Source organism: Choloepus didactylus, chromosome X (assembly GCF_015220235.1).
Source record: "Choloepus didactylus isolate mChoDid1 chromosome X, mChoDid1.pri, whole genome shotgun sequence".
NCBI lineage: Eukaryota > Metazoa > Chordata > Mammalia > Pilosa > Megalonychidae > Choloepus > Choloepus didactylus.
In genome coordinates this window covers 159512331-159527787 of record NC_051334.1, presented here as the reverse complement: position 1 = coordinate 159527787, position 15457 = coordinate 159512331, and the positions used below count along the sequence as shown (strand labels likewise).

General features: G+C 51.0%; 1 protein-coding gene across 4 annotated transcripts in view; it reads left to right on the top strand.

Annotated features, from left to right (window-relative positions):
• Nucleotides 1-313: 313 nt before the first annotated feature.
• Nucleotides 314-15457, top strand: part of ELF4 (E74 like ETS transcription factor 4) — a 34734-nt gene continuing 19590 nt past the window's right edge. The window contains exons 1-2 of one of the 4 annotated variants that reach the window (XM_037821410.1): nt 314-601; nt 755-891. The gene's annotated coding sequence lies outside the window, so the exon portion shown is untranslated. Of the gene's footprint in view, nt 602-694; nt 892-1073; nt 1484-15457 lie in introns of those variants that run through there. The other 3 variants (XM_037821414.1, XM_037821411.1, XM_037821412.1) reach the window with 3 other exon arrangements.

Sequence of the window (15457 nt, the reverse complement as noted above, 5' to 3'; positions counted from 1 at the left end):
CTTTGGCCAGGGCAGGGGCGCGCGACGTGGACTCTAAGGGAGCCCTGTTCTCGCCGTCACCCCCGCGGCGACCAGCCGTAAGGGGAAGAAGAGGCCTCGCGGGCCCCTGGCACGGCTCTCCCTGCCTTGCTGGCGACCGCGGCGGGCCGGGTGTGGAGGGGCGCTGTTTCCACCAAGATGCCTCGTCCCTCCCTCGCTCCCTCCCCCACCCTGCCCGCCCGCGGTCCCTCCCGTCGGTCCCTCCCTCCGGCTCTTCCCTCCCTCCCGCCCTGCCTCCTTCGCGCCCGCCCCAGCCGCCGCCTGCGGGGACGTGTGTTTCTCTGGTGCAATTTCCCCTTTCGATCGGTCGTTTCGGTGCAGGGCTCCGCCGGCTCGCGCCCCCCTCCCCGGGCGCCCCGCCGCCCCACTGCCCCCTCTTGGCCTGGCCCTCCGCCGCGTCGACCCGGCTCCTCCAGCTCTCCACCCCGCCCCCCGTGTTTTATCCGGGGCGCCGCCGTCTCACCTGGTATTTGCATCTCGCCCTCCAACTTGCCTTTGGCGGCGCGACGTGTGGGAGAGCCCTGCGCCTCGCCCGCCCGGACCAGCCTGCCCCGGCGCCGAGGTGAGTCACGGGCGCGGGGCCGCGGGGGCAGGCGGGCAGGGAGGAGAGGAGGGAGGGAGGGAAGGAGGGAGGGGGACGGCGGCCCCGGCGGCGGCCGCAGGGACCGACCCGGCGCCGCGCTCAACTTCCACTTCTCCTTTCGCCGGCGCCGAGGTCCCGGCGCCACTTGCCCAGCCCGGCTTCCAGAGGGAGAAGGCGAGCTGGCCGGGCTGGGGACCGGCGATTCGGCCGCTGGAGCGGGGAGGGGACCGCGGCGACCGAGCCTGGCCCGTAAGCCACCCGGCCCCCAGGTACGTCGATGGCGCGGGTTCTTCGTGACTTCAGAGACCTCGAAAAGTTTGTCTGAGGGCGGGACCGAGGACGCCGGGGGCCCCAAAGCGTAGGGGTTAGGGGCCGGCGAAAGGGTGGGAGAGACGCGGCGTGTTGAGTTCGGCTCTTTGCTTCGCCCCACAGCGTGTGTGTTGGGGAACCCGGGGTTAGAAGTGGAATCGATTTCTGGAGTTGAGGGTGGGGGATCAGTTTTTCGGCGCCCGGGGCAGCCCGGGCTCGGTAACAGGGCGGATGGTGACACGGGCCCCCAGAAGCTCGGTGCCCGAGGGTGGGAGGCTGGGCCGGGCAGGCGGAGCCTTAGGGCTTCAGAGGTCAGGCGCTTTGGGGTTAAAACAAGCCCAAACCTATGACTTGGATAATTGAATCGCCAAAATAGAGACCTCTTTGGCAGGGGCCGGAGTTTCCGTGTGAGCCAGCCGCCAGCCTTCCCGCTCCCGAGTTCCCGCTCTCCCGGGTTCTCCCGCCTCCTTTGCTGCCGCCAAGGGGACTCTGCAGCTGCATAGCGCGGGGTCGTCGGCCGTCAGCGCCTTGCTTTCGGGGGCTTTTGAGGAGGTAGCCGTTCTATGAATTCCTGGCCCCTCCACCGCACCCTAACCCTGCCGCCCTTCCCTCTATGCCGGGACGTGGCCTTCCCGACCCGAGTCACCTCCTGACCCCTTGGCACCTCGGCTCAGCGAGGTTCTCTGGCTGCCCCCCACCCTTGTCCCCCACCACACCCAAGCCGAGGGATTTGATGGCCATTTGATTCCCGCCCCTCATCCCTTTGCCCGAGATAGAGGCCTGTCTGGTCCTGCAGCTTCTTCTGGTTAATGTTTGACAGTTCGTTGTGGCTAATCATTTTAATTAGCTCTTAAAGTGGGGAGGAACAGTTAACCTTGGACTTCTCTATTTTGGCCTGGTGGGGCCTCAAATGGGAGGGGTACTGGGGAGGTGGGGAGGTAGGAGCGGAAGTGAGGTCACCACCCCGAGGGCCTGAGCCACCACTGCTGGGCCCCAACAGCTGGAGGGCACGCCCATCGGGGGACTCAACCTCTGCAAGCTGACCCCTAGCCTGAGTGCCAGTTTGGGGAGGGGGTGAAGGGAACAGCTCTAGCTCTCTCCCTTGGGGGAGACAGGACATCCTGGCACTGCAAATGCCCAGGGAACCCGTATGCCCAGCAAGAATGCAAATCCTTCCTCGCAGGGTTTTACCAGTTATAAAGCACTTTCTCAACCATTAATTCAGAGGACCTAGTGCAGAAACAGCCTAGCGGGAGCTATCTTTAAGTGAAGATTATCAGGGAGAATTTCCTATGCCAGCCAGTGTGGGGAAGAGGCTACCTTGCATGTGGTTGTCTCTGGGGCTGAGTTCAAAGCCTGGGATGTCTTGTTTTGGGGTGAGGGGCATGGAGCAGGCTCCACGTTGCCACACTCACCCAGGCTGTGAACCGAAGGAGTGGCTTGTTTGCAACTATGTCTGGCATTCCTCCCACTGCTGCACTGTGTTTGCTCGGTGGTTGCTCAGGAACTGGCGCCCACCCCTGGGCAAGCTGGGGGCCCCAAATCCACCCTCCCCCTGCCTAGCTTTAAGGGGTGGCACAGTGACTTCTGTCTCCTCTATATAGGGATCTAAACACGAGGGTGCTGTGACCTGTCATTCACAGGTCTGATTGATGGGATGTCCCAAATGCCCCTCGCCTGCAAAATCCAGGACTTTTGTCGCCAAGCGGCCCAGCCAGAAGCAGGCGGAGGGAATTGCTTTCTTTGGGGAAACCTCTGCTCCTAAGTTTGGCCCTGGCCCTCCAACTTTGCCTCCAACCCTTAGAACTCAGTTATGTTTCTAGCTTTGTTATCCCAGTCAATTGTATGCCTCATTTTCTTCCTCTGCCCAACGAGACCTACCTCATAAGGTTATGGCGAGGATCAAACACATTAATTCATATAAGCTGCTTATTAGGACAGCATGTGGCACATAGTAAGCAGCAGCAAGCATTACGATATTGTCTTATATGGTGCCTATGACTCCGGTTCCATTCAATTCAGCACACATTTACCAAGAGCCGGTCCTAGGACTGGACATTGGTGAGATGAGAGTGAGGAAAATATGGAGATGAAGACCACCTGCCTCCCAGGACTGTGTGTACCTTCTTGTGTGGGCAGGGGTGGGGGTGGGAGATGTGGGAGAGGTCAAGGAGAGCAGATAAATAACCATAATGCAAAGCCAGGCTCTAAAGGCCAGGCCAGTACAGGGAGCCGGGCACCCCGGACTTGGCAGCTTCTCCTAGCCAGGAGACTCCTGCTGGGTTCTGGTCTGGACAACTCCTCTGGGCAAAAGCTTGCGCTGGGATTTGGGAGAAAGAGGAAAAAGAGAGCAAGCAGGTAGCAAGCATTCTGTAGTGTGGTTTGTTGGGTTCCAGGGCAGGATGGCATCACTTAGCGCCACTCCCAAATGCCCCTCTAGCCCCCTGAAGTGGCAGGCCCAAGCCTGCCATGCCCCTTGCCTCCCACCAGGGTTTCCGCATTGAGCTGGAAGGGTCCTTGGGCAGCCTTCTCCCCCCAGCCTTGGGCCTGTCCCCACCTGGGCTTGGTTCTCTCGCCAGGATTTCTAAGCTGCAAAGACGTTTCTGGCTTCACTGCCAATTTATTCCTTTTGTGGTTCTAAGACTGAAAACTAGTCCCGCAGGGGAGAAAGGAAACTCATCCGAGGTACCCAGAAGCCCTGGGCGCTTTCCTAGGGGTCAGGGGCTTTTCTCATCAACACCAACCTGCCTGAAAATCTCTGGCCGCTGAACCTCGTGTGGTGTAATAGCAGATGCGCCACTAAATGCCCTGTAGCTTGGCCCCCAGCACTGGTTGCCAAGGAACTGCTGGTCAGGGGACTTATGAGGTTTTCTAACCTCATAGGGGCTGCTGAGTTGCAATTCAACAGACAATAAATGTTAACACCTACTGTGTGCTCAACCTGTGCTAGGCTCTATGGGGGAGCCCAGAGAAGGAGGTGGTGGGAGAGAGATGACTAAGCCACTGGAACAATCAAAGGCAAGGCCAGGCAGCCAGGCCAGCGGCTGGTCAGGTGCTAATTGTGCTCCTTGGAGCAGGGGACAGAGGCTGCCAGGACTCCGAGGTCAGGGGCAGCTGGAGGAGGGAGGGAAGGCTTTGTGAGGGACTCAGGGCTTGAGCTAGACCTTGAAAGGAGGGTGGGGGCCACACGGAGAGATTTGGTAAGCAGAAAAGGGAGAAAAGACTCCTTTCTCTCTATTCCCTGGTTACAGACTGACCTTAGAAACCTGGGTAATTGTTTGGCAAATGCATGCCACATAAAAGACCCGGTCAGTGAGTGGGGGTGGCTCGGTGCAAACCCTGAACTCCACTCCAGGAGATACAAAGTGGCTGGCCCAGACAGTGAGACCGGCGTGTATTGATAAGACACAAAGGGTGGCCAGGCTTCCCTGCCACCCAGGCTGAGGGGATTCACTTTGAAACACCCCTCCCCATCCCCCACACACATACACACAACCCTGGGGGAGAGAATAGGGGAGAGATGCAGGGGACACTGGAAGACAAGGAAACTGACACGCCACAGGTGTTCAAGGCAGGCACGGGCTGGCCAGATCCCACCTTTCCCCAGGGTTCTGGGATTTCTCTAGAAGCCCAGAGGTTCAGGCGGAGGACAAGGCTTTTCGTAATTGTTCCCTCATCGGCCAGCTGGGAACTTAAGGGTCTAGAGAGTCCCACATATTCCTGCCTAGACCACCCGTGCAAGGGCAAGGACTAGCCATATATTTGTTCTGTTGCTTTTGTGTCTCCCATGGTGAATAGAACATGACTGGGTGTAGAGGGGGGCATGGCTGTTGGGTTTAATTGCACACACACATATACACGCATGCACCACTCATCATCTCTTCTCTCTCACTGCCCTCTTGTCCTGTCTTCTCCCCAGCACGTTTAACACTGCAGGCACAAACCAGAGTGCCACAACTTCTTGTCTGGGAAAGGTGAGTTTCTTGGTAGAGAGACCACAGCCTGTGCCCAGGATGGGGAGGAGGGTCAGGTAGCCGGGGAGGGTGTTTTGTGCAAGAGAGTCTGCAAGGGAAAGCGCTGGGACATTTGTCAGAGAGGCTAACAGGAGGTTAAGCATCTTGCTTGATGGACCATTTTCTTGTCCCAGTGCTGGCACCTCCTGCCTCTCAATTTGCCAGCCCTTCCCGGAGCTTCCTTTTCTCTTCTGATATGACCCAGTAGCCTTCCCAAGAAGCACAGGTTCCCTGAGTTCATATCCCAGATCTACCACTTACTGGCTTTGTGACTGTAGGCTAGTTACTTAACCTCTCTGAGTCTCAGTGCCCACCTCACAGGGTTGAAGTGAGGATTAAATGAGATAAGGCATGTAAAGCACTCAGTGTAATGCCTGGCACATGGCAACCCTGCAATAAGCATTAACAGTTGTAATTCCTGTGGTTATTATTGTTGTGGTCATTTCCCCTTCGCACACACTTGACTTTGCCAGGTTCCAGGGATCAACCATTTCTCGGGCAGTGCTGGCAGGACACACCACACCCATTCCTGAAACTGAGGGGGAGATTTTCCAGGTTTTTCTGCTAACTTTTTGTTAACTCTGCCATTGCACAGGATGAGGAGGGGGTGTGGGGTAGGGGGGAGGTGTGTGTGTGTAATATATAAAGTCTTTCTGAGTGGCAGGCTGTGCTGTGGTGAAAAATGAAATTCAGATCTTTAATATTTCTATTAACATTATCATCTTTATCTCTTCACTATTTTCCTCTTGAGTATCATTCTCTGCAGAAATAAGAGTGAGGCCCTTTGAGAAAAGGCCCACCATTCCACCCCTTGGAACTATTTAGCATTTGTCCATTCAATATTATTATTACCCTACCGAGGGTAGAATTCTGGGAGCTGACTGGCTAACCACTGATCACTTTCTCCCTCCTTTTGCTAGAAATAGATGATGAGTCTGTTCTGGGCCAATGCCCAGAGACCTTGGATTGGGGCTGGGGCACTTCCTTTGCCCAGAGGAGCTCCCCAGGAGGACAGAAGCCATTCTCATTCCAAAGGGCCCCTCTCCCCAGAAAGTAACTTAGAGGTTCCATCAGCTATTGAATGGATTGTGTTTGCTTGAGGAGTCTGTGGCCACCCAGGCAGCCCAGGATAAACTGGACCACCCCTGAGCAGAGCATTCCCGGCAGGTTAGAACTGCTAGGCCTTGGGGGATGGGAGAGTGGGCAATTATTCTTAACCTCCCCAAATTCCCGATGACCTGATAACAAGGAGGAACTTAGACATCGATTTAGGAGATAATCTGTCTTTTACCCACAATGCCCCCTGAGGATAAGAGAGGCTAGTTCAGCACTGCTGCTTGAATCCATGCAAAAAAAACACCTGTCTCATTAGGTGACCATTTTCTCGGCACCATGCTGATCCTAAAAAAAAAGAAAAAAAACAAAAACACAACAGTCCCGCCCCCTGCTCTGAAGGGTCTCAACGCAATTCTGGGGCATGCACTTAGCCCCATAGCAGACCGGAACTGACATGCCAATGAGCCTATGGCACTTAATGTTTGTAGATTGAATGGGTGTGATGGCTTGTCTAGAGAAAGAGCATTCTTTTCCTTCCTCAGTTTAACTGGGGAAGGCTTCTTGGGGGGGGAAAGGGCAGATGGCCCTTCAAAAGAGGAAAGACAGCTTACTGGGTATGCTATAGGAACAGTCTAGGCAAGGGGGGATGATAAAGTTGGCAATGGGAGGGAGCAAAAGAGCAAACAACACAAGCCCATTAGAATCAGCTCCCTCAGTAAGCCCCAAGGTTCAAAATTTGTCTCTCATACTGGTGGCACTGAGGAATGTGTTTTTTAGGAGAGCATGGGTGTTCTGGCTTCTTTCGTCATACTTTTTAGGTGTGTCTCTTACAGGCAGAATAACATTGGGCTTGATGTTTTTTAGGATCTCAGAGGGTTGTTCTGAGGATCACTATGTGTAAAGCACTTAGAAAAATGCCCAGGACATAGAAAGTGCTTTATTGTTCTTACATAGTAATATTACACAGTAAACTTACATAGTATTTGCTGCTTTGTTACTGTTACTTTTACTTTTACTTTTGCCTTTTTCTTTCTTTTTTTGAATGGCTTTATTGAGGTATAAAGGACATACAGTAAACTGCACATATTTAAAGCATACAATTTGATAATATTTGAATACATTTATACCTGTGAAACCATCACAACAATCAGATAGTGAATAGATCCATCACCTCCAAGTTTCCTCTTTGTAATCCCTCCCTTTCATCTTGAGGCAACCACTGATCTGTTTTCTATCACTATAGATTAACTTGCATTTTCTAGAGTTTTATATAAATGTAATCATATAGTAAGTCCTTTTTTTGGTCTGGCTTCTTTCATTCAGCATACTTTTTTTTTAAGATTCATCCCTGTCTCTTGCTAAGTAGCATTCCATAGTATGGATATAACACATTGTTTATCCATTCATCAGTTGATGGACATTAGGTGTTTTTTCCCCAGTTTTTGGCTATTACAAACAAGGCTGCTACAAACATTTGCGTATAAATCTTTCTACAGATAGCTGTTTCCTTTTCTCTTGGTTAAATACCTAGAAATGGAATGGCTGGGTCATACAGTAGTTGTATGTTTAACTGTTTAAGAAACTGCAAAACTGTTTTCCAAAGTGGTTATACCATTTTACATTCCCACCTGCAGTGTGTGAGAGTTCCACATCCTCATCAACAGCTGAGTATATTCAGTCTTTTTAATTTTATCCATTCAAATAGGTGTACTTTGGTGTCTCTTTGTGGTTTTAATTTGCATTTCCCTAATGACTGATGAAATTGAACATCTTTTCATATGCTTAGTTGCCACTCATATCTTTTTTGAAGTGTCTGTTCAAATCTTTTGCCCACTTAAAAATCAATTTGTTTGTTTTCTTGTAGTAGAGTTTTGAGAGTTCTTGGTATATTCTGGATACAAGACCCTCATCAGATACAGGCTTTGCAAAGATTTTCTCCTAGCCTGTGGCTTGTCTTTTCATTCTTTTTTCTTTCATTTTACAGTGTCTCTTGAAGGAAAGAAGTTTTAAATTTTGCTGAAGTCCAATTTATCAATTTTTCTATACTTTTGGTGTTATATCTAAGAGCTCTTCATGTAGCCCTGGGTCGCAAATATTTTCTCCTATGTTTTCTTCTAGAAGCTTTGTACTTTTAGGCTTTACATTTATGTCTATGACCCATTTTGAGTTAGTTCTTGTATACTGTGAGAGGTATGGATCCAAATTCTTCTTCGTTTTGTTTACAGATGGATATTCAATTGTTCCAGCACCATTTGTTGAAAAGGCTAGTGTTGGTCGACTGTAATTCCTTTGCTTTTTTGGTAAAAAATCAGTTGTCCTTATGTATGTGGACTTACTTCTAGACTGTAAATTCTGCTTCATTGATATATTTGTCAATCTTTACACCAATATCATATTGTGTTGAATATCGGATAATTCCTGAAATCAATTAGTGTAAGTCTCCCAACTTGGTTATTTTTCAAAGGTGTTTTTGGGTATTTTAGGACCTTTGCAAATCTATATGAATTTTAGAGTCAGATTGTCAATTCCATTTTCTTTTAATACTTGAACTTATCCAATTTATATTAATTGTTATAACAGATACATTTGGACTTGCTTTTGTAGTTTTATCTTGTAATCATGGTTGACCCTAGTGTGTTACTCTCATTTTAGAAGATGCTTATTTTTTCACTGATATCCTTAGGCTAAAGAGTTCTTAATTTTACTATGCATTTGTATTTTATTATTTATTACTTGTCCTTAATTTATAACCTATTTTTGGTGAATGGGTCCATGATTATCTGCTCCATGCCTGATTTTATAGATGCCAATCATATCCTTTTTCAGCCTTGTCTGCTAGACAACAAATGGCCTCAAAAATATGTTTCTCCTCATATAGTTATCTTTACACCCAATTTTCTTGAATCATTTCAATTCTCTAGACCTCATCCAGCATCATGAAGTCTTTCCTGAGAGTCCAGTGATCAGATCAGCACCCAATATTCCCAGGGTGCAAGCACTGTAATTTTGTACCAAGAGAGAATGCTTTGATAATGACCTGATCATCAAGTGCCTTCTTGATTCTGCTTGGAATAAATGATTCTAGCCAGTATGTGTTGCCCCTAACAGAGGCTTGGGGCAAGAGAAGAAGTCATGTTTGAGCCCCAGAGACTTTTGCCCCCCCCCCCCCAATCTATCCCCACTCCCATCCATAGATCATAGCCCTAAGATCTATCAGGATCTCTTTTCTAGAGCTTTCACTCATGTTGGGAATTTACATGGACTTAATTCACAAATTTCCAGACCCATGTTAGAGTCAGGAGAAGATGAAATAGGCTTTGCTCCCATGGATTTTACTGCTTGTTGGGGAAACAATACATACACATGAAATAATTAAAGAGCATTTGGAATTTGTGGTAGAATTTAAGAGTTATGGGAGTTTAGAGAAGGGGGCAATAGGTGTGGACTATAGTGATCAATAATGGGATTGGGAAGCTTGATTGGGACCATGCTGGATGGGCACTATTTGATTAGCCAGAAAGAAGCAGCAAGGGCATGGCAAGCCTGAGAAACTCCGTGAATGAGCCTGGAATGTTCCCTCAGGGGAACATGAGGAGACCACTGGGCTTGAAGCCCAGGCTTGAGTTGGGAAATCATGGGAAATTAGGCTGAGTAGGTAGGGTGGAGTCAGACTGTGAAGGACCTTTGGAAACCAAGCAGATGAGTTTGGACTCTTAGGCTCTGCTGGGTATGGCTGGTGTGGCCACAGCCGTGGATCTAAATGTGTGCCCTGGAGTAGGAGTTGGCACCACCTCAGAGCTGCAGGAGGAGCTAGCAGAGGCAGGGCCAAGACGGAACTTGGGCTTTTTGCTACACCAAGTGGAGGTTTTAGCTCTTCAAACGGCTTCCACATCCGCTCCCTATAGCTTCCTAACAGAGAGAACAGGTATGAAAAGGAGATGGTGAGGCCAGCTCGCTCCATGGCTAATGGTGTGACAGGAGGCAGGATCACCTACCTACTGGTCTGCCCCACTATTTGCCCCAGTGCCAGGTCTTAGGTTAAAGCCAGGTAGCTCCAGGTGGTCTTTTAAAATGCGAATGTATAAAGGAGAGAGGTGACACATTAACCCAATATCAGCTATTAAGGCAGTCACACCAAACGGTTTATTATGATTTTTGTGAGTGGTGGGGCAGTAGGATCCTGGGGAGATGGGATGGCTGCCTGAAAGTTTTGGTAGGGGGAGAAACGAGGAGCCTTCACTGCCACGGGGTAGCACGAGGGCAGCAGTCAGCGGGGAGGGAGGCCTGAGGCTGCAAGAGCCATGTGACATGGCGTGCCTGTGGTTACATAGCCCATTAATGGCCAAATTGCCTTAGCAGAGTTTTTCCAAACTTTCCCACCCAAGTGTCCCAAACGATTGAATTGTATCCTAGAGACCTAGAAGGATACAGTCTGGTAAAATTTCTTTGATGTGTGGTGCTGTTTCTCAAGTGTGACTTTTACAATCCATGGCCTAAAATATTGGTGATTGTTTAAATATAAAATGTTCAAAATGATTTATCATCGAACAGAAGGGAAGCCCCGGAGAAATGATCGGGTTTGTACTGTGGCTTTGACTCCTAGTCTGGGACTTGGTCAGTTTTTGCAAGCAGGTCCTGTCCCTGTGGTGTCTGCCTATCAGCAGGTTAGAACTTGATCTTTCAGGATCTTAGCCCAAAGTGCTGTGAGGGAATTTTATTACTCTCAACATGTTCATTTACCTGCCGTCCCTATCCTTGTCCCCCTCCTTGGTTCATACCCACTTGATGGAAAAATCTCAGCATTCTGGGGAAAAGTCGTTTGACTTGTTCAGTGGTTAGCTCTGGCCTCACCCCAGCCTTTGGGTGGGTGAACAGATCCCAAGGTGGGATGGAGACAGCTTGGAACCTGTGAGGCTATGAAGTCTGGGTGGGGGTTGGCCAAGGTTGTGCCCAAGGATTGCCCACCCCACCTCCTCCTCCACACTCATCCTGCAGCCCCTCATTCAGCCCCACTTTTAGCTTGGAGTATTTACAGTGCTCTCCAATTAAAACAAACAAATAAAAAAACCCGCGTGTACTCTCGGAGCCTTCTAGCCTAGTGCTGCCTTCATCTCTTGGCAGCTGGGGATGGAAGAGCCATAGAGGGGCTAACTTTGTGCAGCCTGGGCACTCATTCCTGTCCCCGTACCCTGCAGATAGAGAAGATGACGATTTACAAAGCACACATGCCCTCCGCAGTTTAGGCAAGTTGGATAAAGTGCTAGGAATATTCAGGGTTCACTCTGATAGGCAGGGCCCCAGGCACTGAGGGCCTGTGCCAGGCAACAAGTTTTCATCCACACCCCCTGCCTGCCAGGAGCACAGTGTGTGGGGGGGGCGGGGGGGGGGGAGCAGGGGCTCCAGGTTGTGGGTGCCTGTAGTGACGAAACCAGAGCAGGTAGGGCCCTGGGCAGGCTGTCTGGGCTGGGTGGGGTGGGGCGGCCGGCTGGGTGAGGCCCAGATTCCCCAGTCTGATAAAGGAGCCTGTAAACACCCAGCAAGGGGAGGGGGCAGAGGGCAGGCGACCAGATGGCAGGAGAGGGGGAGGGACCGGAGCCCAAGCCTAGCTGCAGGAAGTGGGGCTTGATGTGGAAACATCCTGTCCAGCAGGGGCTAGACCAGTGGCTATCAGCCATCACTCCCTCCACCATGGAGGCAAGTTCAGCTGAAGGTGGGGCTGCCTGGGCACCGGGCCAAGAACCTGATTCCTGACATCTCAAAAAGATATGATCTATGGGTCTCCATTAGGGGTTGCTTCACCATGCAGCACTGCTGGGGGGCGGGGTGGAAATCAGGACCCAAGTTACTTTCCTTGGAGGAACTCCCCAGTAGAATTGTCCGAGAGAATTTGATTCTCACGAGAAGAACCACACGTGACATTTAATTCTAGTCTGCCTTGTAGTGCTTTATAATTAGAACCTCAGAGTGGCAGAGCTGGCAGAGCTGTCAGCAAGGGCTCCCCAGACTTATCCCCTGCACTTTAGAGATGGGGAAACTGAGATCCAGAGAGCGGTGGAGACTTGGCCAACGTTAATGGCAGACCTGAAATGAAAGCCCCTGGTCTAGAGCACTTCCACTGCCTGTTGCTTTGGGGTCCCCCACCCAATGCTCATGCATAGGGTTGGACCTGCCTTGCACACTTCTGACCTCAGTAGCTATCCTTGCATAGGGTTACAGAGAGGCTGGTAGGAGGAAAGAGCTTCGGAGTCACAAGTCAGGAGACCTGGGGTCTCTGGGCCTCAGTTACTGTTTTGAGATATAATTCACAAGCCATCCAATTTACCCATTTAAAAATGTACATTTCAGTGATTTTTAGTATATTCACTGAGTTGTGCAACCATCACCACTATCTAATTCCAGAACATTTTCATCATCCTAGAAAGAAACCCTATACCCACGAGCAGTTTTTCCCTATTTTCCCCCAATCCCTGGGCCTCAGTTTTGAAGAAACATTTGCTATAGGGTGTTATTGTTTAGGCAGATAGGCTAGCCCAGAGTACTGGGAACTTAGATACCAAGAGAACCTACAACAGAGAAGAATAAGGTGGATCAAGCCCCTGGCCATGGGCCTGGCACATGTGTGCTCAGGGCTGGCTTTCCATAAATACTTGAATAAACATGTGAACCAACACCCCAAGGTAACCAGACTTACATGATGTGTAAGCCAAGAGCAAGTGTATATTTATGGGGCAGGGACTGTGCCGTGGCTACTCCAGATCTGGGGCCAGATTAGGAGGAACTCTCTGGAAGCAGTGGGCTCCTGAGGAACAGGCATAGGGTTCCCATCCCACCTCAACAGAGCTGGAAGCTTTCTACTCCCCAATCCTCTTCCTCTCCTCAGTTGGGCACAGGAACTCAGATTGTTACCCTTTGGGGGTAGACTTGGCCCAGGAAGTTAGGATTCGGTGATCAAAACGCTTTGGTTGAGACTGAGGATGGGACACAGGCCTGGGCAGCTTTGGATGAGGGGGCATCATAGAGGGTCTGAGCCTTCCAAGTCGGGTATCTTGAGCAAGCCCTGATCTAGGGATCCTTGTAGATGGTCTTCAATATGGGAAAAACATGGACTTTGAGATCAAGGACAGCCAGGCCTGGGTTTGAGTACTGCCTCCATTCTTGACAGGCAGAGTGACCTTGGCCATGTTACTTAATCTCTTTTGAGTTTCACATCTACCATTTTGAAAATGGAAATATTAAAACAGAATTATTATTAACATAGATTGTAAGGAAAACAAAATTCAAAGAGTATCATCTTTGGAAATAAATTTGGGTTCAAACCCCAGCTCTGCCACTTACTACTGTCCCAATTAAAGAATATAATGTATGTAAAGTGCTTGGCACAATGCTAACCCCCAAGCATGCACCCAGTAAATGTAAAGCCCTGCCACCCTCCCTATGCTTCTTTCTGTCGCCCTGTAATTTTTGCTGTTTGACTCCCTTCCCCAGAAGCAGGGGGAGCAACTTAAAGTAGCATCAGAGAGTCCAAAAGAAAATTTTGCGCACCTTTAAGCAAGTACCCACACCCCTCTGCCCCTCCTCCAGCAGGCCCGTGGCAGAGGCTGCAGCGGCCACACCCGCCGCCCAGGGCACAGCGCTAGCTCTGGTCAGTGCCAACCCCTCAGGCGCTTATCCAGAGCTGGCAACAATCTCAAGTGCTTCCCTCTCCTCCGCCCAGGCTAGATGTGCTTTCCAAACACGTGCCACCAGCTTGGAGTTGGGCTTGTAATCAAACCCTCGCTCTGGGTTTGCACTGCAGATGTGGGGAGGGGCTGGCAGGAGCCCAGGTGCACGTCCAGATGTTGTCTCCAGGGCTTCCTTGGCGGCCCTCATACCAGCTGCGAAATAGCATTTACTCCGACTTGCAGGGTTGTGCAGGCCCTCCCCTTCGGGGCAATGGGGCCCTAGCGCCAGGGGGATCTGGTTCCTATTTATCCTTGGGGGCATGGAGGAAAAGAGGAGAGGGAAAAGTGGGACTCAGCTCTCTTGAGAGGAGTCCTGGCTGGGCAGGGCTCTGGCCAAAGGTGCAAGAGGCTGACCTCTCAGAGATGAGAGAGGGATCAAGACCATCTTCCCATCCATACTTTTGCTGGCCCATCCAGAACAATCATTTCTAGGGGTCCCCTTAGCTTCTCTTGCCATTGCTTGAAACTCATGGAAGAATACTACCATGCAGAGGAGGGGGAGTGGCTAAAGTGATTACTTTTAGGCCCCTGTCCCAGGCAGCAAGGTTTCTAGAATCATCCTCATGTAGTTTCAACCTGTCTCTAAGAGGTCAGGCAACTGGGCAATGGTCCAGGACCTCGGGCTGCTACTACAGTTCTGGCCCATTGCCTTGGGAAGGTCTTGCAGAGCTGCTCATCTGCCCTCAAGGTCCCTCCTGGGCCCTACCTTGCGAGGGCAGCTGTGGAGGGGAGGGGGTATTTACAAGCATAAGTCACCACACCAAATCAGCAGCCACTACTGAATGTGATTGTTCCCCATTCCATAACCCAGAAAATGCCACTACCCTTGACCCGCATGTGAGACAATACTTTGCTCTCCATTGTTGCCTCTGTCTATTGGTGCTAGGGACAAGCCCTCTGCAAAATCGGAGTGTGACACTGATCTCAGTGTTACCTACCCCTCCACATTAAAGCTCTGCCCCCCATCCTTGGCTTGCTGTCCCCAGGCCCTCTTGCTTCAACTCCTCCCTCCATCCAAAGCCACCCAGGGTTGGTCCCTACTGGACCTTGCTCTCAGCCACAGCATTTCTAGTCCAGTTTTTTTTTTCCCCAGTCCTCCCAAGGCCAGGCTTGCTCGGCCCCCCCAAAGCGATAACCAGTTAAAGTGATAAACTCATTCCTGCTCATCTGGTAGCAGGAGAAAGTTTGCCAAGACTGCTGTAGTCCCCCTCCCAGGTAATCCCTCCCTCTCTCTCCTAGCCTGAAGCAGGTTGAGAGAGCAGCTGCTGGAGCGTCCCCTGGTGTAGACAACTGTCTCTTCAGCCATCCTGTGAGGGATCCTCCCTACTCCCCACTCAGGGGCCCCTCCCCTCTCTGCACTCTCGGACCTGTGTGGGGCAGGGGCGGGGCTGGGAAGGCCAGCAGGCCCTGAAGGGGAAACTGCTGAAACCCCTGGGACAGGAAGTGGCAGAGGGGCTGTTTCCTCTGACAGAGCAGGGGTGCAGTGAGGGCTGGCCCTCTCTCCTGCTCCACTGTGTGTCTGCTGTGGGCCCTGGGAGGTTGGGTAGAGGTAAGAGCCCTCTTCCTGCCCCCATCCCCAAAGGGAGGCTTCTGGCCCACTGAGGGGATGGTTCTTTCAGAGGCGGCCATTTTCATTTTGCAGGAAGTGGAATTCAGAGAAAAGGGTAGACAGGTCACCAGAAAGGTTAGGGAGGGGCGGGGCAGGTGAGTTTGGAGCCAGGGGGGCCTGACAGTGG